General features: G+C 43.1%; 1 pseudogene; it reads left to right on the top strand.

The window, feature by feature from the left end:
* The first annotated feature begins 10001 nt into the window (after positions 1–10001).
* On the top strand, positions 10002–10744 carry LOC122479649 (annotated as a pseudogene).
* The last annotated feature ends 1381 nt before the right edge of the window (positions 10745–12125 follow it).

Here is a 12125-nt window from a genome sequence, read left to right as displayed (position 1 = left end):
CACAACCAGGGGAGGGGACAGCCTGGCATGTTGGACTAGGCTTTCAGCCTTTTTCCTGGGCACTTGCACAATGTCCAATTAACAAGGTTCAGCCAGGAAGCTTGATGACTGCCCACATACATCCCCCTGGGAACTGCTGGGAACCTAACACTAGTCTTTCCTGCATTCCTTTCTGAACCCCTTCCTTCCTCCCTCCCTTCCTTCCTTCCTTCCTTCTACTCACATTACTTAGTTCAGATTCTGTCTCATGTACCCTCCTGGGAACAGGTATGGCTATGAAAGAATTTTCTTCTTGTATTCAGAAGTCTACCAAGACAGACACATAGATAGATGAAAAATTCATAACACAAATTCCAAGTAATAAAATGTAATTTAATCTGTTCAGTGTCTCCAGGCTGCCCCTGTGACCATAACCTTCTCAAGTAATCCACTACTACCTCTTGAGCCCTTGGCTTTGAGATATGGGCAAGGGTGGGGGACTGGTGTTACAGCCTTCCCTGGGGAGCCCTCAGAAGACCTCATGGTACCCAGGGGGCAGCAGAGAATTTCACAAATGAAAGGAGCAGAGCCAAGTTAGGTGTTGATGCACAAATAAATAAATTGTTCAGAACCGAAAATGTTTACTTTCTTTTAGTGAAGTCATCTGAACTCAAAACTTCTCACATATTTGAATCTATTAGTCAAGGAAAGGTAATTAGGACTACACAAACTGTAATTATATATGATGCAAATAATTCTTACTATTATATTAGATAGATTAGATTAGATAGATATTATATCACGGATTTATATTTTCTACTGAGAAAAATGTTCATGGCCTTTTGTGAACTGGTAAAAAGCAGTACACACAGTTAATTAAATGGTATTTCCAATGCAGTCTTTTGTATAGGGGATGTGTCTTATTTAAACTTATAGGACTGGTTTCTTGCCTTTAGAGTATTTCATTTTCCTCACTTCACTGTAAAACTTACCCACACTGAAGCAGGATCCCAGGAGTTGTTTCAACTCCCCACAGAGGAAGAACTGGCAAGGGGCCTTTGGAGTGTTAACTCAGGGTGGGGTGGGGGTGAGGGTGGGGCAGAATTGCACCCTCCTGACATTCTCTTGTCTTCCGGAGAGGCTCTGGACCCCCTGAGGCCAGGCTTTCAGCCTCATCCTCAATTCTGCTCAGAGGCCACCTCCCTCACTCCATGGGAACACGCAACTAGATACTGGATTGGAAAGAGCAAAATATGAGGGCGAAAAGAGGCATCATTTTCGTGAGGTCTCCAGTGAGGTTGCACAGAGAGGGGATAGAAAGTCATTTCCATTTTCATCAGCTTTGCTGGGCAGGTGACCCTTAGATAATGCCACAAAAATAAGGCTACTCTCCCTCCTGGTGCACCTGGGGGGTCCTAGCTACAACTGGTGTCCTAGTGTAACTACTCAGTGGAGTCCGGGTTTGGCCAATAATATCAAAGATTGGCCTAATGGAAGCGATGCTGACATCACACTTGGAGCCTCCTGAATATGCAGCCTGACCTTGGGGTGTGGCCAGGAGAGGGACATCACCCACTGTGTTTTTTCTCACCGACCTGATGCTCCTAGTGCTAGCCCTCACCGCTTTATCTCATTCAGTCATGAATTCCCCAGTTGCTACGTTTGATATACCTTGAATGAGCATGAGCTGTGGGTCAGTCACTGTGTGCCACACAGGGCATGCAGACAGAGGAGCGAGAACAGCCTGTCCTCACACGATGGGCAATCCAGCAGAGAGGAGGAAGACAGATGGTGAATTACAGCTGTAGTGTCCATTAAGGAGAAATTGCAGGTGCTGGGGGCATGTAAAGGGAAGGCCTAATCTAGTCCGGGGGTTCAGATCTCTGCAAAAAATGGATAGTTTAGCTTTAGCCAGGGGTTCAACAGAAGCAAGTACAAAGGCTCTTTTTGGTCTACATGGTTTTAATCTTGAGTCATTAGGCAATAAGGGTTGGAGGGTCACATCTGTCTTCATGGTAGAGTAAGTTGCAAAGTTTCTGAGTGGCTCTGAGCAGGGAGATTTTCCCCTCTTCCCTGGAAATGCAAGTGGACTTCTATGTGGCTTCTTCTGGGCCCATCCTTGGTTTTCCTTGTCTTAGGGAAGAGGCTGTTTTAGTCCTGGAGTTGCTGCTCACTGATCTGAGGTCCACATCAATGAGGAAGAGGAGCTCCTTCTTCACAAGCCGTCACATGTCTCCCAGAGCAGCTGTTCCACAGGCCTGCAGAGCAAGCAATGTCCTTAATGGCAGCAGCACAGCAATGAGGCCACCACCATGTGGCTCCTTCCTGGCCCAGAGGATAGTTCCCTGAGGGTCAGTGCTGACAGCAGCCCATCCCCAAGAGCCCAGCACCCTGGGGCATGGAGCTATCAGAAGGAACCCTGCTTATTTCTGCTGCATTGTCTCTTAACTGCACTCAGAAGAGGTAAACCTTGGTTCATCAAGAATAAGAAATGAAGCAAACACAAAACTCTTCTCCCTCATCTCAAGGACAGGACCACAAAAGGACAGAACTGTGTGAAGCCTCTTCCCAGGACAAATGGCTCAGAATCTCTCAGAAAAATGGGGTGAGGCAGTGTGAAAAACTATCATCTAATCTTCTAATTTGAGGATATTTGATCCTGGCTTATTCACGTACCAACTTAGATGGGGTCTAGCATTTATGGCATGGAAAGTATCTCCTCACAACCACTGAACACATTCCATATGGATCCAGGTTCTAACGTGATGCCATTTTGTGACTTTTCTTGGTATGAGAATTTCAACGCAAGCCCCAACCCTGAAACCACAGCACCTCAATACTCACAACTCCTAAAGAGATCCTGAAAGAGTCCCAGATGTCTTCCACATGTATTAAGACATTATAGAAGGGGGCGCCTGGGTGGCACAGTCGGTTAAGCGTCCGACTTCAGCCAGGTCACGATCTCGCGGTCCGTGAGTTCGAGCCCCGCGTCGGGCTCTGGGCCGATGGCTCAGAGCCTGGAGCCTGTTTCCGATTCTGTGTCTCCCTCTCTCTCTGCCCCTCCCCTGTTCATGCTCTGTCTCTCTCTGTCCCAAAAATAAATAAACGTTGAAAAAAAAATTTAAAAAAAAGACATTATAGAGGAAGCCCTGCCATTAACACCATCATGTGGAAGTAGAAAGCTAAGAATTTTATGGAAAATGTCAGAATAGAGGATGCTTTTCCTAGCAGAAGAGTGGGGAGGGGTGGCTCCTTAACTCCTCTGGGCAGGGTGGACTTTGAGGATGTGGGCAGGGTCACGACAGGAGGAGCCAGGTGCACTGTGTGGTAATGAGAGCTGTGTGGTGACATAGGTGCCTCTATGACCATGTGACACATCCCTTTGGAGGTTCCAAGAAATTACATGGAGCCACTTAATGACTATTTAGACAGCAGGTTATTTCCAGCTACTGTGATTTGAGCAAATATATTTATTGTGATCTCATCTTGAACTCACAGGCTGAAAAAAGCTTATGTTTAGGTTGCACGTTACATGAGCCATTCATAACTTGTAAAATTATGCCTCTTTTGTAAATGTAAAAAATTTTAGATGAGCCAGAAATTTTACAGAGTCTTGGAGTAGTTGAGATACTACTACATTCACATCAGACTAAAGAGAAAATAAAAACATATAATCATCTCAATAGATGCATAAAAACATTTGAAAATATCCATTACAATTCATGATTAAAAAGAAAACTCTCAGAAAGGGGAACCTGGGTGGCTCAGTTGGTTAATCATCTGACTCTGGATTTTGGCTCAGGTCAGGTCTCATGGTTCATGAGCTCGAGCCCCGAGTAGGGCTCTGCACTGGCAGTGCAGAGCCTGCTTGTGATTCTCTGTCTCTCCCTCTCTGCCCCTCCCCTGCTCATGCTCTCTCAGTCTCTCAAAATTAATAAATAAGCTTAAAAAAAAGCCTTCAGAAAGCAAATAAACCTAATAAAGAGCTCCTCAACCTAATAAAGGAGCATCCTCAACCTCATGAAGAGCTCTAACCCTAATACAATACTTAAGAGAATGAATGCTTTCCTCCTAAGATCAGGAGTAAGGCAAGGGTAGAAAGTTATGGAAAAGAACACAGGTCCAAAAGTAGACCCATAATACATGATTAATTTATTTTGAGCAAAGGTACTGTCAATGAAAACTGAACAAATCTTTTTGTTAATAGCGCTTTATTTTATTTCATTTTTAAAGTAGGCTGCATGTCCAACTTGAACTCATGACCCTGAGATCAAGAGCCCCACACTCTACCAACTGAGCCAGCCAGGCACCCCTAAACAAACCTTTTAGAATTTTTTTTAAAAAAGGAAGAGTTTTATTCAAGTCTAGGTGAGAACAGCTGACCAGGATACACAATCTTCACAAAGAATAGAGTGCTCCTGAGAAGTGTTTAACGAGGGGTTACATATGTTTTTTGTTACATCAAGAGTTACTAACCATCATGATGAAGGAAATTTCAGAAAATTACAAACTTTATCTTAAGCTTTTAGTATGTGCAAGATTGCAGGCTTTGGAGGCATGGGAATTGAATTTAAAGAGACTTTTACTCTTTAGTTTGAAATGTGTGCTTTAAGGTTATTTGTTAAAAAAGCAGATGCACAATGTGTGCTCGGGGCAGAAACAGAGTCCATGCTCTGAAGTTTGGTGAAGTCATTCTGACCTTGGTAAAGGTATAGCTTCCCAGGGAGCTGAGGATCAGGGCCCACAAACATTAAAAGTTGAAAATTTCTGGGGTGCCTGGGTGACTCAGTCGGTTAAGCGTCCAACTTCATCTCAGGTCATGATCTCACGGTTCATGTGTTCGAGCCCCACGTCGGGTTCTGTGCTGACAGCTCAGAGCCTGGAGCCTGCTTTGGATTCTGTGTCTCCCTCTCTCTCTGTCCCTCCCCCACTCATGCTCTGTCTCTCTCTTTCTCTCAAAAATAAAAAAACATTAAAAAAACAAAAAATAAAAGTTAGAAATTTATCAGTACAAAGGCATCTGAGTGGAAGGACAGTCATTCCAACGAATGGTGCTGAAACAGTTAGACAACCATATTAAAAAAATAAATTATATCTCATATTATATGTAAAAAATTATTATATATAAAAATTAACTCCACATTAATAATGGATCAAAGGGTCAAACAAAACATTATAAAACTTCTAGAGTAAAGCATAAGAAAAAATCTTTGTGACTTGAGTTACACAAAAAAATTTTTAGAAATGGCAATAAAAGGGTGATTCAAAAGAAAACCTTCATAAACTCAACATTGTCAAAATTTTAAAACCCTGCTTTTCATCCTTTTTATGGGTAATATTCCACTACATATATATATATATATATATGTGTGTGTGTGTGTGTGTGTGTATGTATATATATGCATATATATAATACCACAACTTCATTATCTATTCATCAATCCATGGACACTTGGGCTCTTTCCATAATTTGGGTATTGTTGATAATGCTGCTATAAACTTGTATGGAAATGTTCAGTAGTGATTGAAGCTAATATTACACTGTATGTTAACTAACTGAAATTTTAATAAAAATTAGAAAAGGAAGGGCCTTATAAATAATGCTCTCTTTAGATGACAAAATAAACAATAAAACAAAAAACAAAGCAAGCAAAAAACTGCTTTTCAAAAGACACTGTTAAGAAAAGGTAAAGAAAATTCACAGACTTGGAAAAAACATTTGTAAAATACATATGCAATGAAGGACTTATGGCTAGAATATATGTTAAAATGCTCCAAAAATAGGGACTCCTGACTCAGTCAGTGGAGCATCTGACTCTTGATTTCAGCTCAAGTCATGATCTCAGACTCATGGGATCAAGTCCCACCCACATCAGGCTCTGTGCTGAGCATGAAGCCTGCTTAAGATTCTCCTTCTTTCTCTCCGTCTCTCTACCCCACTTGTGCTCTCTTTCTCTCTCTAAAATATAAATACATACATACATACATACATACATAAAATGCTCAAAAAAAATAATAAGAAAATAGACAACCTGGTTAAAAAATGGGTGAAAGATCTGAACAGACATTCCAAGAAGATATATGGATGGCAAATAAATACATGAAAAGACCCTTAACATTATTAGTCATTAGGGAAATAAATATTAAAAGCAAAATGAGATACCACTCTACATACATTAGAATGGCTAAAATAAAAAAAATAAATAACTGATAATACCAAGTACTATCAAATATGTGGAGCACTTAGTTCACTCAATCATTGCCAGTAGGAATACAAAATTGTACAACCACTTTGGAAAATAGTTTGCCAGTTTCTTAAAAAATGAAACATACCCTTATAATTTTCCCCAGAAACCCTATTCTTAGATATTTAACCATGAGAAATAAATTTTATATTTACAGAAAAACTTGTAAGTCAGTATTTATGGTGACTTTATTAAGACTTTCCCTGAACTGGTAGCAACCCCAGTGTCCTTCAACTGGAAAATAGATTAAAAAATAATCTGTACATTTGGGGCACCCGGGTGGCTCAGTCAGTTAAGCATCTGCCTTTGGCTCAGCTCATGATTTCATGGTTCATGAGTTTGAGCCCCATGTTGGGCTCTGTGCTGACAGCTCAGAGCCTGGAGCCTGCTGCAGATTCTGTGTTTCCCTCTCTCTCTGCCCCTCCCCTGTGCATTTTCTCTCTCTCTCTCTCTCTCTCTCTCTCTCTCTCTCAAAAATAAATAAACATAAGAACATAATAATAATAACAAGATACATTTACACAATATAAAGCTACTTAACAAAGAAAAAGGAATGAAGTACTATTACATAAAACAGTACAGATGAATTTCAAATGCACTATTCTAGGTGAAAGAAGCTAGGCTTTAAATGCTACATATCATGTAATTGCAATTACACAGCATTGTGAAAAAGGCAAAACTATAAGGACTGAAAGCAGATCAGTGGTTGCCAAGGACTGCATGGAGGAGGGGTTCACTATATAGGGTCACAAGGGAATGTTTTGGGGTGATGAAACTTTTCGTTGCTTTTTTACATGGCTGTATGTGTTAGTCAAAGCTCACAGAATTGTGTACCTAAATGGATGATTTTTTCTCTGTGTAAAATAAATACCTCAAAAAATCTGACTTAAAAATAGAGAAAAAAATTTTAATATTTTTGAGGAATACATGTAAATATGATAAAAATACGTCAGAAGGGAAGCAAAGAATAGTAAATACAAGACTCAGAATGGTGATTACGTCCTCATTTTCATGTGGGGAATGGATTTTGGCATTTTTGCTATTTAAACAATGGTAGGATAGATAGATGATAGATAGATAGATAGATAGATAGACAAATTCATTAAGAGAACCTTGCATGGACTGATGATGAACATATATTACAAACCAAGATGTCAATCCATATCTGTGCACCTGAGATCTGATAATAACAGAGCTAAGTGAAACTCCAGGAGTAAATATCTTCCCAGAATACTACTTTTGGGCTTACTCATCTCATCTTCCTCTTTCACAGCAGCAGTCATTAATTGCCATGGAAAAGGGCTGATCCTTGTTTGTTTCTTTGTTTACTCTGTTATTACTAATATGTCTGTCTTAGGAAGCTTATCCTGGAGCTGGGCCTCAGATAAAGTACTTCCTGCTCCAGAGCTAACACACAGGTTATTAGGTCATAAAATCCTCTCATAAAACCAGGTGAGTGTCTTCTCCATGTGTGACCCCAGGTTCCTTACAATGTCAGGGCTGCTAAGACATCCTCATACTGCAGCTCAATGCAGCCTCCCCAGGCTCTGGGCTGTGGGCTCAAGTGTTCTGTGAGTTTGGACTGAGGACTCTGTTCTGAGAAGGAAAGTGTGGACCCTGAGGTGGGCAGTTTCCAGATTAAGTAGCTCATCTGGAGAAAGGAAAGGAGGGATATCTGAGGATATGGAAACAAGGCACTAAGGCAGGGATTCAGGCATGGGACTGGAAAGAAGCCATCTTCAAGTCCATTCTTGAGGAACAGAAGCACTTTGCTGACAAGTTTTAGAGTGGCTTGGGTCACATTGATTGGGGACACCTGTTATACCAAAAGTGCGGCCCCATAGCAACTCAATTTCCACATCGCTGGGATTAAGCATAGCCTCTGTGCAAATTTCTGGAGAACCACACGACATGGAAAATACTAATTCCCTCTGCAGCTGGTCTGGAACCCTGAGACAGTTCCACTTCAGTTTACCCTGTAACACCTACATTTAGCCTTAGGGTTCAGTTATCACAAATGTAAATACTTTGTTGTTTGTTGTCCTAACTGTATGCTTGTGTGAAATCATACCCAGAGATAAACTGGGATCTCCTTTGAAGCAGAGAGGACAGCAATTGTGCCCTGCTTTCCCTTCCCCACTGCCAGCACCCAGCTCTGTACCCCAGGACCATCCAGGCTCCCACATGGATCTTCAAAGAACTTTAGGAATCACTGATTCAGAATGAGTAAGTTGTGGATTGGAGAGAAAAAGAAAACTATAGCCTATGAATTTAGTATCTACAAATGGGTATTTAAGCTAACAACAAATCAAAATGTAATATATTACATTTGCTATAATGAAGTTTTATTTAATTTAATTAAATTTAAATATGTGAATGTTGAAGTCTCAATGATAATTTTATTTTTGTTATATATAATGTATATTATCCATTTTATTATCATATTTGAGATAAAATTTGTTGAGGAATATATGTGTAATATCACAATTAAATCAAATGGAACAATAAGGGCACCTGGGTGGTTCAGTCAATTGCGCATCCAGCTCAGGTCATGATCCCAGGGTCATGGGATTGAGCCCCATGTCAGGCTCTGCACTGAGCATGGAACCTGCTTGAGATATTCTCCCTCTCCCTCTCTCTCTTTCTCCCTCTCTCTCGGCTCCTCTCCCCTGCTCGGTGCTCTCTTTTTCTCTACAAATAAAATGAATCTTTAAAAAATGGAAAGATAGTATTCAGTTTACATAAAGCTTAGCCATTATGAGGTTTATGCTATCAAGCAAGGCCCACATACCACCTCCACCACCATCAACCTCACAATTACCAATCATGTTTGCAAAATGATTCATTATCATCATTTGCATAGTTTTTCCTTAGTTCCTCCAAGCACATGGGCCACTATCTTCTATCACCTTCTACAGTGTTAGAATCAATAGTATATATCCCACAGTCTGAGAGATGTGGACGCATGGAACAACAATGAAGAGGTGGATCTATTCTTTACTTCTCCTCCTCCCCCTCCTCCTCCTACTTCTCGTCCTCCCCATTTCCCTCTTCCCCCTTCTTCCTAATAATATCAGTTGTGAATCTTGTCCCATCAAAAGTCGTTGGTCCCTTCTCCACTCTAACTTTTATGCTGTTCTCCCTACTACCATATGGGAACCAGGAGGTCCCCCTAGGAACCTTTCTCTCTTAGACATGAACTGGCTCCCAACCTCCATATCTTACCCTACCCATCACACCCTCACAGGACAATGACCTTGTTCAGCTGTCACCTCCAGAAAATATCACCCTTCTGGTGCAATGGGGGACTGACCTCCAAAACCTGGGATCTTAGGCTTGAGGTCTTAAGAAACACTTCTGTTTAGCATTTGTGTTATCAGATGCAATATATTTGCTTTTCCATGTGATTGTCCATGATCTGTGAGGTACTTAAGGGAAGAAATGTGTATTATCTCTCTGTATTATTAGTGTTGCATGTACTAAAAAGGGACAGAGCCTATGTCAAAGCATGGAAGTGAAGGACTGAATAAGGGCACAGCAGCTGGTCCAAAGCAGACTAAAGTGGGAAGTAATTTGGTAGTCACAGGACATCCTGGTTCTACCTTAGAAGAATTTTAGGGTCATTCCCAGGAAGACACTGGAGGTAGACAACTAGGAACCATGCCAGGCTGTCCCCTCCCTGGGTTGTGAAAGCAGCAGAGGGCTCCGGCCTGCGTGACAAACCCAGCCACAGGATAAGAGTGCTCCTGCCCTGAGCTCCTCACCCACAGCATCCTCAGAAACAGCCTCATCCTGCCTCCTCTGTATCTGGTGAGTGTCCCCTCAGCTGGGAGCTCTGGGAAGACAAGCCCAGATGTGATCAAAACCAGCAGGAGGGGACCCAGACAGGGGCGGCAGTGGGGGAGGGGGTGGTGGTGAGGGAAAGAGCCACTGAGGCACCTGTCAGGGGGCTGTGAACCCTCAAAGCCACAGGTCTTCAGGATTCCTTCCATTCTTGTTCTGAGTATGTGGTCAGGGGTGCACATACACCCATCTGGTGTCTAAGTGTGCATGTCCACTCCGTGTCCCCATGTCCGTCCCACACAGCTTGGCTTAGGAAGCAGTTTGGTCATGAGGACAAGTGTTTGACAAAACCCAAAGGGAAGGGACTTTTGTCTGAAGCTTCTGTGTTCACATAAAAAAAAAATGTTTCTTTTATTTGTTCCAGATCAACCTCCTGCCGCGATGTCCTGCCAGCAGAGCCAGCAGCAGTGCCAGTCTCCTTCCACGTGCCCCCCATCGCCCAAGTGCCCCCCGAAGAGCCCAGCACAGTGCTTGCCCCCAGCCTCCTCCAGCTGTGCTCCAGGCTCCGGGGGCAGCTGTGACCCCAGCTCCAGGGGGTGGGGGGCTGCTGCCTGAGCCACCGTGGGTGCCACGGATCCCATGGATGCCGGCGCCACAGCTCTGACTCCTGTGATGGTGGCAGTGGGCTGCAGTCTGGGGGCTCCGGGTGTGGCCATGGCTCTGTGGGTGGTTGCTGACTTGGGATCCTGATGCTGAGACAAGAGCTCCTAGAGGAAATGGGAATCCAAAAGGCCAGAAAAAGCCATCCTTCCCACCCCATGAGGACGCAGCCTTTCCTGCACCCCCCATTTTCTCTTGCTCAGGCTGAGCTGGGGTTGTCCCTGGGGAGGGTCCCAGCTCTCCCTGCCTGGTCCAGGATGGCATAGCCCCCTCCCTGCTGCACCTGCCAGTGATTGTCAGCACCTGTGCCTGAGGTCATGAAAAAATAAATGTTCTGTTCCTGTTACCCTGGGTGATTCCTGTGTCATTCCACTCTGCCCCTACCCTCAGTTCTTTTGCCTACACTACCCAGCTCTGTGGACAGAATCTTCACTCTGGATCAGGAATAAGAGCAGATCAGCTGTCCGCCCCACACTTAGAAGGGAAGTGGAGAGGTTTTAGGCCTGATGGAGACAGAGGATGAGGGGTGTATTTATTTGAAGCCCCGCAACTCTCAGTAAAGGGACAGATTTTTCCTGTGAAATCTGAGTGTCGATCCAATCTGGAAATTGCTATTGTGTGATAAGATACTTGTATTTATTTTGATAAACTATTTCTGTGTCCTAATTAAGAAACAAGGAATCGGGAGGCAAATGAACAAAATACGCAGAGGAAGAGCTGAATGAAAAGATGGAGGAAGGAGACAGAAGCCTCCAGAAGGAAAGTTAAACTAAAGGGTCTGTGAAGTGCAGGAAGAGAGATGGAAAAGAGAGAAGTGTTTAAATCAATAAGGTCTGGAGGGAGTGATGTGGCGGGAAGTTCCATCAGTGAGATGGTAGGAGTGTGTGACATTTAAACTTTAGGAACAAGAAAAAGGGAGAAAATGAGTAGTGCTGCTGGGATTATAAATGTATGTAATTTCAGGAGCAAACATGTATTAGACCCTCAGCTCCATGCATGCCTACAGTGGCAAACCTGGAGAATGGGAGCACACTGGCTGGCAGGGCCCGGGAAGCAGCCTTGGAGGCTCAGAAGTGCCCCTCACTGCCACTCTCAAGAACTGACAGCTATCCCTCTGGTTGAATCCAATCTAAGTGGAAAGGGATCAGGGTTAACCCACAGAGCTGCCTGCTGGGACACTGGAGAGATCTTGGGAAACTAGAAATGACAAAACAAATCTTTCAAATGAAGTCCCAATGGGGAGTTCCCAGCAATGGAGGAAAGTAGATTCCCCAAACCTGAGCAGGGTGACATCACGTCCTAGCCCTGGACCCACTTATTCACTCACTGCATTTTTATTGAGCATCTATGTGTTCAGTTCTAGGCATTAGGGATACAGCAGAGAATCAGAACAAGTTTCTTCTCTCAGGCACTGACATTCAAATAGGTGTGTGGGTGACAGTCCCCGATATTACACGA

The sequence above is a fragment of the Prionailurus bengalensis genome, chromosome C1, assembly GCF_016509475.1.
Source record: "Prionailurus bengalensis isolate Pbe53 chromosome C1, Fcat_Pben_1.1_paternal_pri, whole genome shotgun sequence".
Classification (NCBI taxonomy): domain Eukaryota; kingdom Metazoa; phylum Chordata; class Mammalia; order Carnivora; family Felidae; genus Prionailurus; species Prionailurus bengalensis.
The sequence above is the reverse complement of the archived record's forward strand: the minus strand, read 5'-3'. Positions and strand labels throughout refer to the sequence as shown.